Source organism: Anser brachyrhynchus (genome assembly GCF_964034855.1).
Source record: "Anser brachyrhynchus genome assembly, chromosome: 7".
Lineage (NCBI taxonomy): Eukaryota > Metazoa > Chordata > Aves > Anseriformes > Anatidae > Anser > Anser brachyrhynchus.
The window spans coordinates 39,403,185-39,426,193 of record NC_137701.1 but is presented as its reverse complement, the minus strand read 5'-3'; the positions used below and the strand labels follow the sequence as shown (position 1 = coordinate 39,426,193).

The 23,009-nt window shown below is 43.6% G+C and overlaps 1 protein-coding gene across 4 annotated transcripts in view; it reads right to left on the bottom strand.

The window, feature by feature from the left end:
• The window catches only part of MBD5 (methyl-CpG binding domain protein 5), a 134,683-nt gene that overhangs the window by 110,705 nt on the left and 969 nt on the right, over positions 1-23,009 (bottom strand). Inside the window, exon 1 of one of the 4 annotated variants that reach the window (XM_080599214.1) lies at positions 22-22,552. The exons of 2 other annotated variants lie outside the window; for them this stretch is intronic. The gene's annotated coding sequence lies outside the window, so the exon portion shown is untranslated. Of the gene's footprint in view, positions 1-21; positions 22,553-23,009 lie in introns of those variants that run through there. One more of the 4 variants, XM_080599204.1, reaches the window with a different exon arrangement.

The following is a 23,009-nucleotide window of genomic DNA, read 5'->3' as shown; positions in this document are numbered from 1 at the left end:
AACACAGGAGGATACACTTACCGTACTGCCTTCCAAAATCTCTGTTCTCAGAGAATTCTTCAGTACGGAAGTAACACCACCCCAGTATTCAGAGGCTGCACCAGGAGCAGACTTCTAATCCCAGCTCTGACACTGACTGTAGCAAGTTATTTAACGTCTCAGCTTGCACTTGTCAAATGAAATATTTGTGGTTTGATTCATAAATTACTACGAGGATGCACCAATAGATTCAGCTTTGAAATCATTAAAACAGAATCTATAGAAGATAAAAAACCAAACAAATTAGGAGCTCCGAAGGCATCATAAAATAAAATAATTACATCAAGGGATAACAACCTAGGCTTATCAGGATGGAACTGGAAGAAAATCCATAAAGCCAACTTTAATCACTGTTGTTACCTTGTACACGTGTTTAAAAACAAAAAGAAAGCACAAAGTGAGCATGCTTGGCTATCAGGTAACACTAGGAACAAAAGACCCTCATCTACGCTTTTTCAGGTAATACAGGGAAACCCATCAGAAATGCCAAAAATGTGGAAGTTTCTTCTCATTTCAGCCAAACATACAGAAAGCAAAGAATGTAATGAGTTAAGAGTAAGAAATGCTTACAGGCAAAGTGTTATGGTTAACACCAGCAATTAACAGCAGACCTATCTTAAAGGCACCAGTAAAAATCATAAAATCTAGAAAAATATATGCGTTAGCTGCTGAGGAAGGGAAGCTGCTATTCCTACTCATACATTCTCCAAACAGTACGAAATTGAGATGATTGCCTTCATTTCCACGTTACTGACAGAACTCTGAATTAAAAAAAAGGCACCAAAAACAAACCCCAAAAGCCCTGCTATGATTTTTTTCCTGCTGCTGCTTTTCCATTCAGCGAGGTTTGAAGCACAGCAGTGAGTCTGTATCCTTGCAAGCATTACATTGCATTGGCTCACATTTTAAAGGTTATCTTTACAACAGAAGAGTTAAAAATTGATCTTTTAAAGCTAATATTTCCTCCTTCATGGACGGGGCTTCAGCTCATGAGAAATTCCACTGTTTGACAACAGGGAATAAGCACATACTTTTTTTGAGCTTCTGCTCACTTGCCCCTGCTTCCCATCCCCATTTTTTTTTCCTTTTTGTAAGGCAAAGACAGCCCTAGCATCCCAACATGACTTGGCCAATATGAATTTTAACATGAGCACCATTTGGTATGAATTTTGTCCTATAAAGCATCATTTACATAATGTTTAATTAAGCACATGACTATAGAGAAGAATTCAGATTGCCCCTTTCCAATATTCCAGAAAACTATTTCTCCACTGGCACATCTAGATAATTTATGAAAACTTACAGTCAATTTATTCCATGTGACACTGGTAAACAAATTAATGTAGAATTTAATTGCCTTTGTCTCTTCAAGCTCAGAATTACCTTTTAGTGATATTTATCTGAAATTACGATCCTCAAAGAAAATAAATTGTAATTGAGCTTATAAAATTGATCCTATTTAAAAGTTGACAACTGTCACAATTATTAATCCGAATTTTACTTGTCAGGGAAGAAGCATACTTGATCAAATGATTCTGCAAAGGCTGCTTTTCTGCTGTCTCATGTTTCCTGCAGTATTGTACTTGCATACATTTTTCCACATTTATTTATTTATTTACTGCATTTGTATCAACTACTCTTCTTGTTTCCTGCAGAGCATACCAGAAACCCTTTTAAAGCAGTATTTTTCCCAGGGAAATACACAATAACCAAATCTTCCTAGCACCTGATCTATAGCTAACACTGACGAACAAACAAAATCAAAGGCAAACAAACCAAAACAACCAGCCACCACAACCACTGTTATATAATGCATACAGCATCAGCCATATTATTACAAATCATTGAAGGCTCAACCACACGCACAGCACACAAAAACTAACGACAACACATCTGACTTGCATTTTCTAACGCAAAGTTTGGATCGTGGTACACTGAAAGATTACGACAACATGAGCCACGCATTCCTGAAAGACCTATACATTTCCAAAATTCCTATCTGCTGAAAACATCTCTCACAGTTTACTGAATTTCACACACAAAAAAAAGCTCTGCAGGTATAAAGCACTTGCTCTGCTCAGATTTCTCCTCTGTGAAGTAGCTTTAGCACAAAGAAAATAAATAAATAAAAAATGTGCATTTTAAATTGAAGATACAAATAAGGAATGAGTGCTCCAAGCAGGACGGAGTTAGGTTACAGGTTATGATTTTTACCCGAAGTCTTCCCTTCCTATTTGCTTATCTTGAGATTTGCAGCAATGAAATGCATTTGAATATGGTAAAGTTTATTTTCTTTTCATTAAAGAAACGTGCAGACTGGAGGATGGGAAGGGACGTCGGCAGAAGGAACGATGCCTGGACATTTGCCACTGTGAATATGAATGGACTTCAGCAAAGCCTAGTTATTTTTGCCTTTAAAAAATACACACACACACTTCTTAGGACATAATTGCCAAAGCCTAAGATTACTGTGGACCTTACATGCGGACGTGAGAAATGCATCCCTAGGCTTGGGACTTGCACATAGTCTTCAGAGAAGTCCACGCAGAGATACAATGATCCTGGCCATATAAAACAGGACAGCTCAATCTGGCAGATGAATTTACCTACGCGACGATAATGGTATAATTGAACTTTCCTAATTAAATATTTTATGAACGCAGGTGTTCACTCTACTACTTTTCCAGGTTCCTAAAACCAGGAGAACACCATTTCTTGTCTTCCCCTTGCTAAAAATAGCAAGAATAAATTCCTCGCCTTATCAGACAAAGCAGCAAAAAGCACTTTCCTCCGATCTACGCTGGATTCACATTTACTCTTCCTTCTTAGGGTGGGGAGGGAGAAGAGGGAGGACTCCCTGGGCAGAGGAAATCAAACCTAAGGTATGCCTGTGCTGCTAACACCAGGGTGTAGCTGCAGACAGACAGACAGACATGACCTAGTTTTAATCTCACCGGCTTGGGTACAAACAGCAACGAAAAAGGCAGCAGCAGAAGCGCCTGCGAGAGTGGCTAGAGCATGTCGGAGCCTGCTCTGCTGCAGGTTACCGCGTTTTGTACCCAAGCTAGTCGGGGTATGCCTAACCACGCTGCAGTCACACCTCGGAGGCCCGCAGCTCAACACCTAGGGCTGCGCCTCCTCCCCAGAGCCAGGCGATCATAAAAAAAAATAAAAATGAAGACCTCACATCGCCGAGGTGGGCTTCGGGCAGGCAGAACAAGGAGAGCTCCAACCTGCCTTGCTAGCACACTTCCTAGACAGCCGCTTGAGCGCTCAGCAGCAAACAGGAGATCAGCCCCTTAAAAGCTCATGTCAGAGCTCTTCTCTTCCTATTTCCCTTTGAGACTCGACTCCGCTCTCCATGAACTAGCATGAGTAGCAAAAAAAGCAGAAAGTAACCGGCAGATGTTTTATTTTCTTTTTCTCTCCCATCCCCAACAACAAACCTATGCAAAAACACACGTACTTGCTATCTCCTACTAATAATTTCCTACTTACAAACATCAAAGAATAACCAAGATGCTCAAGTCCTTTCCTCTAAGTATTAGTACTAAAGTTTCTGGGCCAGAAAATTCAAGTCACTAGGAGAAACAACAGGAAAAGAAGGATACCCAAAAGTTTGTGTAGGGAGAATTGAGAGTACCTCATTGCAAGACTGAAGCCTACAGCCAAAAAGCTGCCATCTGTGACACGTTCCTGGTGGTACGCTCACCTCAGGGGCCTCGACAAACAGACCCAGGTTTAGATGCTGGTAGAAAATTTAGCCTCATCGTTCCTAAGAAATGGGTTGGTTGGGACAAAGCTCTCCCCATTACTTTTTCCAACAAAAAAGGGTTTGTGTGCTGTTGCACCGAAGCCTTGAGAATTGTGTCTGCGTGGGACATCCCTCCCAGGTTACAGTGAGGCAGGGTAAATTTCACCACAGGCCAAATCTGAGGTTACAGAAGTGCAACCGACTGACAGGGAACTGCCATGTTCACAAGCCAGCAACATGCAGGCTTGGGAAACAAGCCTGTTTTAAAAGAAATGCTTCAGAATAAAAAGCAGCACTATTTTTGTCCACATGCAGTAGCAGAATTCAACAGTAAAGACATCGGACTCAATTAACAACAGCAATAGCCCCTCATTTTAAGACAGCTCTAGGTATACAAGTGATACAGAGGAATTGTGGGGAAATATTTCATAAAAAATAGAAGGTAGAGGAACGAGGATGACTTCGATAATATGGCTGAACTTTTTCTGCAGAAGAAAAATAAGCAAACTACCAAAGAGTAAAATCCACGTAACCTTATTTCTTACGGAGACAAGAGAAACCTACCGAGGTATGCTTCATCTCCACGTATTTACAAAAAGTCCCCGTTCAGTCTCTCAGCCAGAGGTATCAGCTCCCACCTTACTGAGGGACCGCAGTGACCCCACGTGAGTAGCGCTCAGCTTTCCAAGCAGCAGTATGGCAGTGGCAAAGAATCGGATGCTCCAGGGAACAAGCAGCAGCTGTCAGACTAATCTGAAAGGTTCTAGCACAGAACTTCCCCGGGTTTACAAATACTTCTTCCAAACACCCTTATAACATCTCTTCCCCCTTCCAAGTTACCGGGGTGCTCATGACAAATTCATAATTGCGTGTCACACAGCACAGAACGCACCACTGCTAACTGAAAAGCCTCATCAGGACCCAAACGTACCTAAAAGCACCTTAAGCTAGCCTGAGACAGAAGCTAAGCCTCCTTTACCTATGAATTTGCAGGCACCGTGTGCCAGAAGAACCTACCTCACCCTCCGCCGGTAACAGCAAAGACTTCCAGCAGGCAGGTGAACTTTGGCCGCAAAGCCTCACAAAGCACGAAAACACATCCCGGACAATAAATACTAGTGTGGGACGGAGAACTTCCCTCAGCTGTTTATAATTCAAGTTCTCATCTAAAGCAGGGCATTTGTTCTCCTCCTCATGTCGCTAGACGGGGCGGCGGCAACTTTCTACCCCTCTCTTCACCAGGACTACTTTGCTGTACCTGATCGGCTTGCTAGCAGCAGTAGTTGTTAACCTGGGGGTGGGAGCCAGCCACCGCTTTGTAAACGCATTCTGATTCAAGAAAACTTTTCTCTAACATTTCTTCTGCAGGAAAAAGGCCTCTTTTTAGAAAGAAAAATTCCAAAATTGAGACAATCTACTTTAATGCCAGAAAATCTTCCTGTGCTGTACAGAAAAGGCAGAAATGAGTAATTTATGGTCCGTAAGCACACACACGTAAAAGAGCAAGCACGATACTGTCAGTGATCTCTGCCAGGACTGGGTCATCAGAGACTCCCCACCTTGATCACTGAAGCCCAGCAGGTGTCTGGGTGACCCTGGTGAGGTCCATTGCCCTGGATAAACACTAACACGGCATTTTCTTCTAGGTTCAGATGGCCGCCTGGGGCATCTTCCCTGCACTCTGCTGAACGGGGAGACAGGAGAACAGCTTCGGCTGTCTTCTGGAAGAGAAGGCTGCGGATGGCCAGGGCAGCTTCAGGGAGGTGTGACAAGGAGGTACCCACAGTGCCTGCTCTGAGACGCACCGATGCCAGTTTGGAGGCTGTTTTTCCACGAGCTGATGGATGGCAAGAGGCTGCTTCACAGAGGACGCAGCTCCTGATGCAGATGCCTGCCAGTTATCTGCTGAAGCCAAGTTTATCGAGTGGGTTTTCATTCAGAACTTACTGCTAGCGAAGCAGGTTCTAAAGGAGGCCAGTTCAGAAGCAGCACAAATTATTTATGAGTATGGATACTATGTCTATTGCAGGAGAGCGCAATTGTACCATAAAACATTCCTAAATGATACCTGGAAACGCCAGCGAGAGACAATTCAGCCACGTGCATTTTTTCTTCCTCATGGCTAAAAACAGCTGCCAAAATTCAGAAGTTTTTAGAAGGAGATTTTTTTTTTGGGGGGGGGGGGGGGGGGGGGGTCGGTGAGGACAATGAGCATTATTTCCCCCAAATCCTGTTCACAGATGACTCTGAATTTACACAGCAATGTGGTACGTGGATCTCTGCTTTTGTACGCTAAGGTTTAATGCAATGTTTTACATAAAGTCTTGAATAACTTCTGAGGAAGAGAGGAAGAAACACAAACAGGTGACACTTCTCTTTTACTGACGGATTCATCACTGTATTACTGTACTGCTGCATTTACTATCCTGCGGGTTACGTTATGAAGGAGCAAAGCAGCCCCAGCCGGTAACAAGCCAGAAGCAGAGGGAACACACACCCAACACCGTCGCAGTTTGCTGTAGGAACAACTTCCAAGCATCAGGAGCTTCCTTGCAAGCAATCGCTCACCTTCGCAGCAAGAGTCAGCTCAAATTTCTGCAACAGTTAGCAGCCAGCAGTTACCGCGCTTTGGTTACTGTACTCATGCTACCCCACTAAGCATAAACTTGCATATCCAAAACTGGAGCTCAGAGTAGTTTGACTGGCAGCTGATGAGTTTTGCTAATTAATGTAAATTGTGCTAACTTGATACATTGCTCGTAGTTGAATTCCCATGTAGAATATGCCAAGAGCTTTACTCAGACATGTTTTGCCCCAGATCGCGTACCATCAGTAGGTAAAACAAAAGCACGTACAAATATGTGGTTTGGACTAATGATTTTTTCCACAAACGGCAGGGGGGAGGGTAATTTGTCACGTTTAAGTATTCCTACAGCGGTCGGCACATTCCGGCCTTTTTTTTTTTTTTTTTTAACCTGATTATTCCCCAGATCTTGTAATGCTCAAAACCAAGTACTCCTCACATACACCTTTTCACCATTTTGCATGATCCCTACGAATCAGCCAAACTCCAGCAGCCTACTGGAGGGCCTGCCATGCCAGCAGCACTCCCAAGAGCTGTTCAGAGTATAGAAGGGTCTATGACTTTGGGAGAGACATCAGAAAAATACATCCCTTTATTTACGATGGTAACACAGATAAGAGGCTGATCATACTGCTGTACAGCACCAGAAGTGTGTTTGGAAACCGAAGAGCCTCCTCTCTAAGGAAATGACAAGCCTGCATATTCCTCCTCTTTCCATCTCCGTTACAGGGAACCCGGAAGGTTCCTCCTCGGTTTCTAAATCCAGACCTCATGACCAGATTTGGCGTGATAGGTTTATGATCGGCAGCAGGATGATTTCAGACTGGGAACAGCAAAACAAAACACAGAGCAAGTCACAGCGCTCCTGCGAGTCCTCTTTAAGGTCACCACCCTTAGGGACACAACCCAGGAGTCTGAGTCAGTGAGCCTAAATAAAAACCAGAGGAGAAGCAGCCAGGGCTGCAGCTGAGTTAGTGGTAACTGCAATCTTTATACTGACGGGGTAAAAGAGGGGAAGTGACTTCTGGCTTTTAAACAACAACATTACAGTTAGGAGGGATCCTGCACGCAAGACACTGGATGGTTTTAACTGCAAAGCTACCACTAACAGTTTTACTGACCTCTGTAACAACTAAGGCGGGCTCAAAGCAAGGGCAAATAACTTAAATATGTAACTATCGCTTGTTTTTAGGAAGTTTGCATTTATTAAAAAACCCTAGAAAACAATAACAAAAAAACAACCCCAAAAAAGGCACCAACAAATAACCAAACCCAACTCCCAGACCAGATTTACAGGTCCGGCAAGTATTGCTGCATATTTCTGTAAACTTCCACACTCCTTGTAACTCTACCACAGCGGTAACTCAATAGTGCCATATAGTTATTAGCATCGGAGGAGTGTCTCGGTGAGCCCCAATACGGCCAGGCGCTGAAGGAAGCTCCCAAGAGCCCCGAAGCCATCTGTGCTCGGCCTCCTCGCCCTGTGCAGGCCTGGGGAGCGCCAGCGGGGGGAACATGGCCGCTGGCAGGCCTCGAGGCCTCGCTGTCACCCCACTGTGGCCGCTGGCAGGCCTCGAGGCCTCATCATTACCCCACTGTGGCTGCTGGCAGGCCTCGAGGCCTCGCTGTCACCCCACTGTGGCCGCTGGCAGGCCTCGAGGCCTCGCCACCACCCCGCTGCCTCTACTTGTGCTCGCTGCAGTCAGACGCGGTGGCATTCCTGAGCGGAGTGGTCTGCTAACCCTTCGTAGCCCCCAACACACAGCTCAATCATTAACAGCATTAACAACCTGCGTATCACGCAACTAATCATTTATGACCCTCCTTTTCAGCTTTCCCCTCCGCTTTCGGCTTTTTTTACCTTTTCTCCGCCTGTTGTTGTCTTAGTTCAGCTGAACTCTTTGTTCATTTATTCCTTCTGTTGGGGGTGGGGAAGAATCAGAGTATTTTTCAGGCAGGAGATAGAAAGAATCCTTTTGTTCTGCTCGGGTTGATATTTTATAAGTTTAGTATGCTCTCCCTCCAGTATTTATTCTGGCTTCATAATCCAAACCGGTCAGAGGACAGATGCTCCTTCACAAGATGCTCCCAAACCCCAAAGGCAAAAATTTAAGTTTTCACTTGCTTAAAAATAGAAATTAAGGTCTAAAACGGTAAATTACATCATTGATCTGGGCCCTCTCATCTGTGCTAGAAAAGCCATTGAATACAGCAATCTAGTGGAGGTCCCAGTGCAGGAAAAAGGAGCCATTCTGGACTCCTCGTAGCATTCCTCCACGGACACAACTTTGCATCTGTTTCTGTTTTACCAGGCTGTTCTAACTATGAACTTACCAGTGGACAAGGAACTGAATACTTTTGCACATACTTTTGGTTAATTTAATGATTTATTTTTAAAACTTTTTTTTTTTTTTGTAAATACATTGTTTTAAGTTTTGGAGGAAGAATCAGAAAACTGTACCTAAATCCTAACGCTGTTACTGAAGCATCTAAGGCTCTGCGATAGCAGCATGTAATGAAATAAACCAACAGCCACACAAGAGAACAGCACATTCTCCTTCCTAGCACAGCAATAGATTTTTCCAACAGATTTTTTCTTCCTTGGACTTCATGCAAGGCAAAGACCCCAAGACTAAGCCACGCTCCTTGCTAAGCAGCACTTGTCCCATGCGTGGCTCACACTAGAGCAGTAACGCGCACGCTTGGTGCTGAGCAGGGCACAGCATGGCACCACCTCACATCACGCCAGCCGGGTTTGAGGTACAAAATGCTTGTTGCCCTTTAGCTGTAAGTCTGTAATTTAAACCTGGCCGTATGAGGGACTCTGTGGTCACCCAGGTGCCACGTGGGCAAAATCCTCTGAAACAGCACTGGAATATTCCTCTTAAAAATCGTGTTGTTCAGAAAGTACAGGCCCATCATGGCCTAGATAAATTAACAGTACATCTTCCCAGCTGCGTGAAACTGTACACTTTGCCAACACAAGCTTGTTATATGTGTTACTGGAAGAGAGTTAATACGGTTAACAGAGACCTGCGCTACCAGATAGCAGTCTTCACAACTGAAATCTCATGCACAGATGCAAACACGATCAAACCAGTGAAGACCATCCTCTCCAAAGCCAGCTATCACTCACTTCAGATACGTTTGTTGTGTTTGTCATTTGTCAGTAAACTGCATGCTGCGTGTGGCGCTTTTAACGAGCGTCTCCATGACTGCAGAAATGACAAGTTCCTAAGACATACGCCCAATCCCCAAACTGTTGGGGTTTGGATAACGTCCACCTGGTTTTGGGCCGCTGTAGTACTTGTCCTTCATCTAGCCAGGGAAGTGAGAACTGGTATTCTGTCAGACAAGTTCCATGTACGACTGACCAACTTTGTAGATGCTCTCAAGTGTCTTTAGTATTCATATCTGTAAAACTTCATCTCATTTTATGTGCCTTGCAGCAGAAGGCAGCTGCAGAAGCCGCAGTAGCTTGTGCATGTAACCCATTTCTCCAGCCTGCCGTAACTCCCCCCTCTGAGAGCAGCCAGTGCCTTCTACAAGTCTCCGTGGCTGGTGGGACGCGGTCCCCAATTCTCACCGAACATCAGGTTGTCACCTGCTGACACCGACGTTCAGCCCCAAGCAGGTGCAGCTCATCCGACAGCGGCAGAATCGGGCTTTGGCACTGGCTGGGAGGCAGAACCAAGGAATATTATTGAACCAGCTGTATCCAAGCTTAAAAAAGGTGATGGGAAACACTTGTGCAAGAGAGCTTCAGGAGGACAAACACATTCTTTCACAGCGTACTAACTCACCGACCGGTTACAGCAATTCAGAAAGCAGCAATTAGGCACAACTGCAAGATGCAGCTCTACACATCTGGGTCACAGACAGCACGGCAGAGGTATGGGGCTCTGCAAGCAGGATCCCTGCGTGCTCACGCTTGCGTGGGTCTTTGCACAGGCGTGTTCTGCAACGTTACCGTGTGCTGTACTGACCCTCACTAGGGCAGGGGGTCAGCACCTAGCCAGGCCATTCCCCTGAGCCTAAAACAACAATTTTTCTGTGCGAATGGCATCTCAGGAGAGGATAATGCTCGTGATACATGCAAGTCCAACGCAAGTCTCAACTGGCAAGGGCATGACTGATCTTACAGGCTCGATAGTTCAGCACGGCGTATCTGGCTCCACCTGCTCCGCTCTTCAATACGTACACACCCCGCTGTCTGCAGCGTACGTTCCAGAAGCATTACCAGTTCACAAGGCTGGGGAGGACGGCTAATATGCGCGCTTGTTGTTTTTTCAAATGCCGCTGTCAAATCGACAGCTTTGCTGCCGGACACAGCAAAATCCGGCTGGGCAGCACGGGCAGGGAGGGCATGGACCAGCGCGTGTGGGCAGCGATACGCCCGGACGGCAGCCCACCTCCCGGGGAGAACGCAGCAGGCGCTGTTAGCAGAACCCAGTGGCCCAGCGATCCTCACCCAGTTCTATGAGCACTGCCCGTGACTTCAAGAGAGGGACAAATCCTCTCAATGAAACGTACACAGACATGGACAGCAGCATGGGGAGGAGAAACACCTCCTCCCACCGCCCCAACAAACAAACAAGCATTTAATTTATCCGTTTGAGTTGCTATCATTGTTCCATAATGACTAATCCACTCTCGAAAAGAGTTTAAAAAAAGCAGCAAAAAGCCCATTAAAACGTCTATTTGGAGACACGAGCATTCAAGAGGAGAAGAGCAGGAGGGCTCCTGACGCAGGCCAGCACCTCCGGTTCCCTCACGCTGGTGGCTCAGTGCTCCCTCCACATCCTGTCCGGAGCTACCTACTGTTGGCTGCAGATAATCTCTTCCAGGCTTCTCAAATGCTGACACAGGAACCTCTGCGAGCATGCTGAACTACTTCCCTTCTTCCTTGAAAAGATTTAATAACCTGCAACTTTCTTCTGTGCCCTACTCGTCGTCTATCGTTTTCTTGCTTCTCGTATCAAATCTGCTAAAATAAAATTTTATAGAGTGACGATTCAACAAAGGAAAAACTATAAAGTTAGTTCTGACAGCTCCCCTTCTCAAAAAATTTAATCAAAAAATAAAGAAAAAAAATTCCTTTGCCCTTGAAAAGATGAATTGAATAGCCTTAGGTATTCTGTAGTTATATTTATGAAAAAGTTTTTTGGACACTAAACACACAAGTCTCTATAGAAATGAGGAAAATGTTTTGCCCAAGTCATAAACTTCTTTTTCCATTGCACGGAGAAAGCGTGCTACGCTCCACTGCTAGACATAAGCTCACCTCTCTGAGATGTGCAAGTCCCATCCAGTACCTGAAGGGAAGGAGCTCTATCAGATAATCCTATCAAATCACGCAGCTCCACAAAAAGGCGCATACGAACGTACGCAAACATACACTACTCAAATTGAGGAAGGCAGTTCTCTCCTCTATGGAAACACAGTTTTCTGTCCAGACTTCTTTTTTTTATTATTATTATGGAAAATGTATTAACTCTCAAGTTAATACCAATATTAAAATGGGAACACTGAATCACAGTACACAGTATCAAAACCAACAACAAAACATTAATAGCTCAGAGAACATATGCTACTTTTCTATGTAGAATAAGCATTGTTACTTTACTTTAAAGCCACAGTACAAGAAGCTACATAAAAGTAACGTAAAACTCCCTGTTTATAAATAAAAGTGAGGCCAGCACTCCTGAGCATTCCAAATCTCCAAGTATTTCCCATTTAATATCTCATACTTAAATGTTGGGGAAGTTTATTTTCCTCACTTTAATCCAAACCAAATTGGACTACAAAATTTCCTATTTCATAATAGCGAGAAAAATACCTAACAAGAAGGATCGGGACAGATTAATCCAGATGCTGATGGTGCATTTATTTTTCCTGCAGAACAGGCATTATCACTTTGTTAGATCCACCCACCTCTGCATCTATCCGAAGTCAAATAGTCAATCGGCCAGTGCATTGCTATATAAAATCTAAATTAAAAAAAAAATCCTCTTTAGTCTGTTTTTCTACCTTAAAACAATTACTTATTAACATATTCATCAGATACTGAACTATGGGAAAAATACCTAACTTGTTGCTACTTCGCAGATAAATTTTATTTCAGCTGATTGAACAAATCCCTTTCTCATGTTTTTGGCAGAATTATATCAGAATATTTATTTATAAGGAAGTTGTACAGCTGTTGCAGTTTAGAGAAAAACAAATTTAAAAAAAAAAATACTCTCCCAAAATACTTAAAGTCTTGAACAGGAAAAAAGGGATAAAAAAATAAGTTCATTTCTTTTAAGTTCAAAGGCATTCCCTTCTAGCCAATACAAACACGAGGAAGCTGACACAGAACAGTATCAGCAACTGGAATTTAAGCTGTCCAATAGAAAGTAAATTGAGAAATCAAGTTTCTCTCATTATTAGAGATCTCCTCTACTGTTCACCCTAAATTATCACTTCTCTTTTCTTATTCTTTACGGAACTATTTAAAATCATTCCACTGTATTAAGTCCAAAATCATTTTCAGAGAAGTCAATGACAAAAATATCCCTCGTTATTACTATTATTCTGCATTACTGTAATACCAAGGCTCCAGGAGGATTGACAAACACACAAAGACACTGTCCAGAAGAGGCACACAACTAGTCAGTCATTGCATTCAAAGGGATCAGAAAATAACTCTTAAAATGTAGGCTGTTAAAACTTTAAATAAATAAATAAAAATCAACACATCTGGTTCCTACTTCTGCTCAGGTTCCTCAAAAATATTTGTTCCTATTTCTGCCGAAGTAGGAATGTTATTCAAGGGGTGCTTATTTCCTCACTAAGGTACACCGAGCTTATTTCCTATGGCTTAAGCCATACTTTGGGCCATTATCTTAAACTAGAAAATACCATACGTCATGTTAAGGCTCCTGTTCAATAAAAGACTTTTGTCTGTAACCAATACAAGACTGTTTGTTCCTATATATTTGCCTGGAAATCTTAATCAGAAAAGGAAGATGCGAGCCATTTTTAAAATAATTCTCATGTTTTTATTAATTGTAAAACATATGCTTCTGTTTCTGTGAAATAAATTCACAGTCTTAAAACTCTGAAGACAAGAGTTAAAAAATAAGTTAAATTCTCTACCAGAATGCATTTGCTCAAGTGCAAAGCTAACAAATGCTAAAAATTTTGGCAAGGCTTATGCATTTCTGAATCATTAGGTAGTCAAACTATTTTTTGATTTTGCTTGCGTGATGTTGGATTATAATAATCCATATAAATCAGTGGTTTCCCCTCACTAGGAATACTGTGTTTACTTCTGGTCATCTGATGTCGAAAAGATGCATTAAAAAATGGGGAGGTTCAGAAATAAATACCAAAAGCCACTTGCACATACAGTAGTGGCTTAGAAACGTTTACTTTAGAGACGAATGAGAAAGAATATAGTCAAAGTAAACAAAATAATGGAGAGCCAGAGAAGGTATGCTGAGCATTTCAGTCACCCTTCTCAGAATATAATGACGGGATGCTTTGCCTCATGAAAACTTAAACATGTAGGTCTTTGGAAAGAGACCTGCTTATGGCTGAGCTCTCTGATGCTCCCCCCCAGCCGAACTCACAGCCACGAGACAGAACCGAAGCAGGACAAAGCAGAGAGCTGAACCCAAGTCATGCATTCAGTTGCCTAGAGACTTCACTCCTGGAAACCCAAACATCTAGGCCAAAGTCCTCAAGATATTCAAGCATTCTTTTCTGCTGATACTGGCTGTCGCTTGAAGACAATGGGGCTTGCCATCCACGCCTGTCTGATGATCAAGACTGTAGCAACCTTAAGTCTTCCAAGTCTAGTAAAAATACCGTCAATGTATGCATGAGCCTGATAGCAGTCAGATGCCTCTTCATTTTCTTTTTGTGATCAAGTCATCCTGTGACTCTCCCTTAAGCAGAGCCTGTTATTAAGCAGCACTCCCCAGTTGATACTGCATGAGAATCAAAGGCAGGGCTCCCTACCTGTGTCCCTGGAAGGCCACCAGCTCCCTCCCGTAAGATCTAGCCGTCTCCCTGTCCCTGCCCACTGCCCCACCAGGCAGCGTTCCTGCCCACAACACGCCAGAGGCTCTCGGGTCCAACTTCCCTCTCTCTGACGGCAAGCAGAAGATGCTGCCTCGCACGCAGTCAGCACACCCAACCTCGCACACGGCGGCAGGATGCTCATCCACTGCTTAAAGAAGCTCACTCCTCTGGAGGAGGCAGCTTCGCCCTGCTTGGAATGCACAACAATAAACTTATTTCTACCCGGTGACGCGTCCTCTGAAACTTCAGGTTTATTGTGGCTTTCCAAACGCAGAGCACCAGCAGGTTTCACGGTGAGGGACGGTCGGTGCCACCGAGCTCCTGCGGGGCAGAAACGCAGCACGAGGTAAAGAGGAAGCTGGGGAAAGCCTATGCAAGGTGGGGATGGAGAAACCGTGCATTATACTGGACAGGATTAACGCAGAGATTAAAAAGGCAGTAATTATTTGCAGATTTTTGATGAATGTAAGTATTTGGATAACCTAATCCTAAAACAGCACCTGTCTGTGGAGACCTCTGTTGTAGAGACCTTCCGAGCCCACAGCAGAACACTAAATAGAAGTCACCAGGATGCTACGGAGCTTTGTCTCCGAGACACCGATAACTGGAGGTGCTTTAAGATACCTTCAGTTTAAGGCTCACCAGCAGTTAGCAGCGAATATTACATTCACCACCATTACATGAAAAATTTTGTTACATTACTTATGAATTTTGATTACTTCTACCAAAACAATACTCTTTAATTACTGTTTCATTTCTTCTACAATAGGAGCTCAGAAACATTGCAGACATACAGATACTAGTATTATACTTATTTGCAATAATTAGCAAAAGCTGAATATTAAGACCTTTCATACTGTTTTGTTAAAAACAATAATATTAAGAATAGGAATAACATACTTCCAACAGTTGCACCATAGGATAAATGGGTTTCAGGTCATTCTTTCAAAGCCATAACTTAAAAAACCAAAACCAAATAAACTTAAACTTAGTTTTCTTCAGAGTAGATCAATACTTGGAGAAAGCAGATTAGCTGTTTTCAGATAAAAGAAAAAAAATGTGGACAACTTCTGCAAGATTTATGCATTAATTTTCTAACCGTTATTGCTCTGATAATTATTATTTAAGAAAAGTTATGTAGGTCCTACTACACAGGAATACTTTCACTTGTATAAAGTATTCTTAAGTTCCTTTTACATTGGAAAAAAAAAACAAAGACTTAAAAGTTATCTTTTAATTTGCTGCTTATTTTTCAGTTCTGGGGTACGCTCCCTAAGTCCGACCTCTCCATGAGTCTGTAGACTCTCAGCAGAGCTCTTACATCAGATACAGACTTCCGAGTTACAAAAAATGATCAACACTGGTTCATAACTGAAGTTTTGAGGAAAAAAAAAAAAAGGAGCATGGGAAAAAGACCAGCAAAAACCACAAGCACAGGAAGAAAGCTAAATATGTAAGGTGATCCACTAGGAATCCACATACCAGCTGATTAAGAAGTCGCCTAACGACCAGCTTACAAGATCATTACACGGTTGGAACTGCTCACTCCCCCAGTACCTTCAGTGAAGTTAGAACTTGTGAAAAATTCACGTTTAGGGCTTGATCCAGCACCTATTAACAAACATCCACGCACTGACATTGGTGAAAACAAAACAGACCTTCCCCCCCCCCCGCTTTACCACATAGGATTTTAATCACAAAATATCAGGTGTGCAAATAATGTATCTGACTGATAAATCAAAAAATTAAAGTCATCTTACACAGCAATATCATAAATACATGTTTATTAGGCATGTAATTTGGGGTATCGTCGAGGAACAGTAACTCTGCTGAGGTGCAATGCAAAACCCTAACAAAGATGTTGGAAGTATAATCCAGCTTTCAGCAAAAACATCCACACCACCACAGTGAGCACTGCAACTTTATAGATAGTACGCTCTGCACAGATGGACAAGTAATTTTTAGAAATGAATCACGCTGCAAATGATTTTACTAATTTTAAAACAGAGGTGAGGAACCAATAGCCTACAGGCCAGATAAGGCTTGCTTCTTCAGTTCAGATGGCCTACAGACACGTACTTGCTCCACTGCCTAACGACACCAAGGCAGACCTCAAGGAAAATCACCCGTGATTTAAAAAGCTCCAACAATTCACATATTTTTAAACACATAATCCTTAAACACAAACATCAGCCCGAAGTTTAGAGCATTGAATGAAATCTATGCTATTAGTTCACATCTAAAAAAAACACAAAACCCAAGACGTTAATCGTGTTACTTTCCATTAAATATAGCACATCCTCGCTATCCTGAGACGGTGGGACTTCACAGCCCTAAACGTTTAAATTATCTTAGTAGAGAAAAATCAGGGGTGCTTTGAATTCAGAGAGCAGGCCATGCAGCAGTTACGGCAGAAGTATTCTGATACCTGCTTCAATAGGGAGTAACATATTCCACGGTGCTTACGTAGGAGAAAACTTCCACTGAAATCAATTCCTGTTTTGCCTTGAAAAGATGCAGCCCCAAATATAGATTTCAGTCTTTCATGGGCAGCCTTTAGTGCAGAGCATTTTTGAGTCTGAATATGTATGCGAGATTCTAAATATGAAAAGAATAACAAGTAAAAAAGTTCAAAGGAACATACCGAGAAAGAGAGAAATCCTAAGCTACCAGGCTATTTTCATCATTTCTGGCAATTATTTGCAGCTGCCCCGAACATATTGATATTTAGTAAACTGCAGGCTGCAGCTTTAATTGAAGTTTGAATGTTATAAACAGTTAGCTGCCTGGCTCTGGCCTGCGCTCTAATACCATCAGCAGAGCAGAGATGGGAAGCATAAACAAACCTTTTAACTAGATTACAGTCTCTAAAACGGCCAAGAAATCCTTCGGCAAGAACTCCTGTGTGACAAAACCTTAAAGAAGGGAAAATATTTTGAAACCGTATCTTGAAAAAGCCTAACCTTTCCTAAGGTGGTAGGAGCGGGAGCCCTCTGAGGAACGTGACTTGCACGTTCTCAAATGGGGCTGTCCTCAAGAAACGTGCTCTGAGGGAAGGGACAAAAAATAAAGCCAAAACCCAACCAGAGTATCTTAAAGCGAAGATAATATAGTCTGATTGCAAAATGGAATGATATTTTTCAAAAGCTTTTTTCTTAATAATAATTTTCCTTCTTCAAAATGCATCGAAGTTAGTCAGTGTTCAAATGCCGGCAGATCTTAGCGCTCCCCATCTCAAGGAGCCATGCCCAAGAACCACCCAACTAAAACTCAGCGCATCTCCAGTTTGTACCAACACGTCTACCCCTTGAATCCAACCCTTCTAATAACAGGTTTGAGCCAAGCTTCTTCCTCACAAGGCTTACAAGGGGACAACATATCCCCCTTTCTGCCCCATAAACCATGAAAGAGAGAAGGCAGCTCCGTTCTAAGAAAATCGGCTCACCACAAATCTTTGACTAATTCATTTCTTTAGTCAATGATGTCATTTGCCTACTTTTGCAGGGTCTTCTTAAAAAGAAAAAAAAAGGAAAGAAGAAAAAAAAAAAGCAGATATTCAAAAATTCATCTCCCCTAGGGACCGGACAGTGATCCGGCAAAAACCTTCTTCTCTGCTCATCTTCTATGTACATAGAAAATAAATTTTACCTCATGAAGTCAACAGCATGCTTATGTAAAACTAAGTACATAAGTCTTCTTTCCATCTGAGTCTTAAAAGCAAAAAAAGCAAGCAGCAGCTCCCCTTGCCCCAAGCTCAAGAGTAGTTTGGGTGCACAGAGTGAAGAAAAAGCCAGTGCCAGCAGAGTCCTACTACCAGGACACAGCAAATTTGTGCTCCTTCTGGTGGGGCTATCAAACAGATGTGTGTATATAGGAAAATAAATATATACAGGCGTACGTGTATACACACACATGTAGGAAAACATGGTTTTGGTATACAGGTAAAAGCTTGCAGAACGAAGACAAAAGCGCTTTACACGTTTATATGAAGAGTTTAGTAGGCCGTAACAGACGATCCGAAATAAGGCGTTGGCAACCATCTACCAGAATTGAAAATTAAAAATATCTAAAATTGGAAAATTTAAATTTAATGTAAAATTATTTTTGGCAACACGAGCAGTCTGAATGGAAAAAAACTAAACCGCTTGCATTCCGTAGGCCTACCTTTTCTTTGGCTGACCTCTACTCTTCTCCTAAGTTAGGCCGCGCTCGTTTCTTTGGCAGCCGGGTACAAGGCAACAGTATTGCAAACCTCTCTTTATCTACAGGCTGAGAATATCACCATTTGATCCAACAGGATTTGTCGGGCAAACAATTGACAACTGTTCTGGTTCCCCCACCTGGGAATTTTTCTCAGCGAGGCCATGCTACGATTCTGCAAACCAAGGGCCCTCATATTTAAGATGCTATTTACGTTTCAGATTACCCCTCCTTCACTAAATTACCAAAATAATCCTGGATTTAATATCACTGAAAATCTAGACTAACCTCAAATTAAGAGAATATATATATATAAATAACTATGAATATAAAAATAAATCCTGGGCTTCATCTCCACATTGTATGGGAATAATGTAATTAACATAGTGCTGCTGTGGGTCTTAGTTACCAGATATGGTCACAAGGTAAGAATTTTTAAAGCATTGTTTTGGTTGCTTTATTTTAAAAATATTTCCTGTAAAAGAATTAAAAAGTTGAAGAATTTAACCATAGTAATGAATGAAATCCTTTATTCCTTCTTTGATGAAGGAAGTTGGTAGAAAGCTCATGAAGAATTTCCAATCATTTTAATGCTTCCATTTTTAAAGTAAATTTAAAGCTCTCAGAACAGAGGATTCAGGAAAAAAAAACAAAACAACAAACCCTCAAAGCACCAAATTCAGTGAACCAACATCTGGAGATGAGAGAGGCACTCAAAGGCACTCTCAGTGATTTGTTCCTTAGTCATTCCCATGGGAAGGACAGGGGGTAATGGAGATTTTTGTGATGGGAACACCTGTCAAGCTGCAGATAAACCGAGATGATCAACTCATTTCACAAAGGTCTATGAATAGCCATCTCATGGTAATGACTGATTCCTGCTGCCATGTGCCAGATCAAAACAACAACTCCGAGGTAAGACTGCAAATACAGATCTTTGGAGCCACACAATTGCTTTAAGTTCTGTTTTAAACTATCTAGTTTTGACCCTTCTTTTTCATATTCCTGCATGTAGATACCCACATGCATTTGCGTACGTAGCTAGACATGTATGCCCATGTACTCATACAGTTTCTAACTTTGCATTCTATGTGGTTTTGACAAATTTTAATTGACTTAAAATCTGCCAAGTCTGAGCTCCTTTCTAGACAACTCATCAGCAAGTAGGTATCACAGTAAGAGCGAACTCAGAATTTGGAGGCTGGAAAGGAGTCAGCACTGCTTAATTTCTGATCTGCTGCTCTTTATTAGCTTCCCACTTGATTCAACCCTAGTTCCGCAGCTTTCAGGACGCTTTAATTCTATGTCTCCAATGCTTCTCCAAATTTCTGTTCCTAATCCAGGCTCCGGTTCTCGTGCAGGCCTATCTGAAACCGACTGAGCAGGATTATGCCACCTAATCGCTCCCAAAATAATTACAAAGAAAAGCCAATGAAAGTCCGTGCTTCCAAACATGCAGATCGCTCTTACAAAGAAGGTCCTTAATGACATAAGCACGCTCTAAAACGTATCCCATCTCTTTTTGTTATCGAAACCAATGGCAACTCTTGATACTCACTTCCGATGGGATGATACAGAAACCAATACGGGGTCCTTAAAAAGGAACAAACAAAGCAAGCCCCAAACCACACAACAAACCCCGAAGGAGCACCAGAACTCCCTGCTCTTCACAAATTTTAACAGCGTTGTTGAAAAGGAAGCTTAGTCACTTTGAAATTTTGTGTCCTGAGCCATTTATAGACAAGATTTTCTCTCATGAGTGCTGTGGCCACAGGGCCTCCACAGCCCCCGGAGAGCCCCAGGTGGGCACGAGGGGCCACCCTCATGTGTTAAGGGCTCGCTGCCCGCTCAGACACGAGCACTGCACTTACAGACCGTCTTCAAGGTCTGTAAGGAGAGGCCCTTCCACATACAAGGAATCGCCATGAATAACGGCAGGGAAAAACCCAACAACCTACCGACGAACCAAGTCAAATAAACCCAATGTTAAAGGAGGCGTCCCATTTTTGGGCAGACTGTTGCTTTCACCAACATCCTCAGTGCTTTTTTACAACAAACAGCAAGCCTGATCCCTCCAGATCCAAAGAATGAACGGATTGTAAGCATGGAAAAGTTAAAGTGTTGCAAGAACTCTGTCAGAAAGCGGGAGTTTCTTTAAACACCCCTTTCCCCAGACCAAATACAAACACATTCGACAACAATGCACGTGCGATATGATGGTAGACTTTGAGGAAAGGCTTCCAAAGACAGATCTACGCCTGGCCCAAAGAGAACTTCGCATCTAGCACTGCCTACATTTTGGTGGTTCCTGGCTAACTCAAACCCACTCTCAGACTGAGCCTGGGAAGTCACTAACCTGGAACGCGTGAAAACAACGATTAGTTTTTGCTCAGAAGATAACTCGTGGGAAGAGATGCGCAAAGTTCTCCTAGAAGCAACCAGCATTCGTAAATACCTACTGATAGCAGCAGCGGAAAGAGCTTAAAGAAGCCCCACAAAACTCCGTTACAGCTGCTGATAACTAGCAGTCTTCCGTAAAAGGAGCCGAAGGACTCAATTCTTTCAGTTCTTAGGAGGCTGTTGTGACAGCCGCCAGCCGCCCCAAATTAGCCTTAGACCCCTCTGTAGGAGGCATTCCCGTGGAAACGCAGGGATTACCTCTGGCACAGCCCCGAATGCGCTCTGGTTCTGAACCCCTGCCCCACAAACGGTTCCTTGGCAGGGACGGGCCTTCCCTACCAAATCCCCCCCAGATCGGCGGCTGTCTTACGAGCACAGACCTGGCTGCAGGAGCTGGAGGCCTACGGAAACTGAGGGATTATTAGCAATTTCATCTCTAGGATTTAAAACCAGAGAAGACCCTGAATTATTCCATCCAGTTTTGGAGTTCTGGTAGGGCATTTTACCGAGCAATCGCATTCAATCAAATCGTATCAATCTCCAACGTTAAAGCACAAAGAAATGGAAGTGTTAATCTTTGCAATAAATAATACATCTCATCAGCTGTAGGCCATCAAAGTCGCAGAGCTGCAGCTCCACTTGTATCGGGAGCACAGTCCTGAGGCTGCTACGGCTTCCCACATCCAGATGAGAGTACATCAACAGGATCTCCAGTTGAGAAAGAAGCCTTGTTATGAAAAACACAACCCCCTGTCCTTTATCCCCGGACAGTCTGCTGCTGTCCAATTCTTGCACATAGTAAAGCAACTCAAAGGAGAACCACACGTTTAAAGAACGGGGTCTGTACGCGCAGCTGCTGGGTTTGAAGAGGATTATCGCTCTACCAAAATTTTTCATGTGTTTAAAACCAAAGGCAACCAGTTTCCTCGTGCTAACAGAAAACTGAGGGCAAACTACTAAAACAACTACATTTATGGCTTCAACTCATCTTCACGGTATTTTTAAGTGCCGGACCAAACAGATATCGCTCCCGCTCCTTGCGCCCAATCAAACTACTGCTTTCTCAAACTCTTTCCAGCTTGATCACAACACTGCAGCTTGGCACCAGGTATTCACGCACAAATTAGAAACTAGAGATACCAAAGCATTCACGGGAGGGTTCTTCCTTGCGGGTCTCCTGCCCGTATGAGGCAGAGGTGACACATGCTCGCTGCTGACCTCCATTTAACTGCGATGCCCCAATGAAATACATACCGACGGCCTACTTCATGGTTCAGCATACGCCGCGGTACTTAATAAACCGAGCACTCAAAACTGTCTTTCCGAAATTACGAAGAACGCAATTAAGCTCCAGAAATAAGCAGACCACAGCGATTTCACCGTAAACACCGGGCTGACATCGGGGACTCTTATTTCAACTCCGCGTTAATGCCCCAACTCCTACTTCTGGGCTCTTTGCAGCCCCTGGAAGGCTCGTCCCAGCGTTTCCTCGCGGCCGCAGTTGAGGATCGAGCTCGTCCCCTCACCTCTCGTCTATCGCAGGCGGTTGGGCGCGCACCTTCCCTTCTCCCAGCAGGCAAACCCCGCGCACTCTGCTCGGCCCGCCGGCGGAGCCCGACCTAGCTGCGCTGCCAACATCCGCGGTGCCGCCGGAGGAGAGCCGTGGCCTTCCCGGCACAAGGCCGTGGCGAGCGAGATGACAACAAAAATACCTGCGACGATGCCTCCTGCCCAGCGCGGCCGCCCGCCGACGGCCCCCACGGGGGGCTGCCGCCCCGCACCAAACCCCACGAGCTGTAGGGCCAGAGCTGTAGGGCCAGCCCTGGGCGCGGGGCTGAGCGGGGCTCCCAGGCTTTGTAGGGCCGGGGCCTCGGCCGGCGCTCGGGTCGGGGAACTCGGGGCTGGCGCTGAAACGCCACCGGCGGAGGCCCAGCGGGGGGCAGACCCTGGGGACCCCAATAT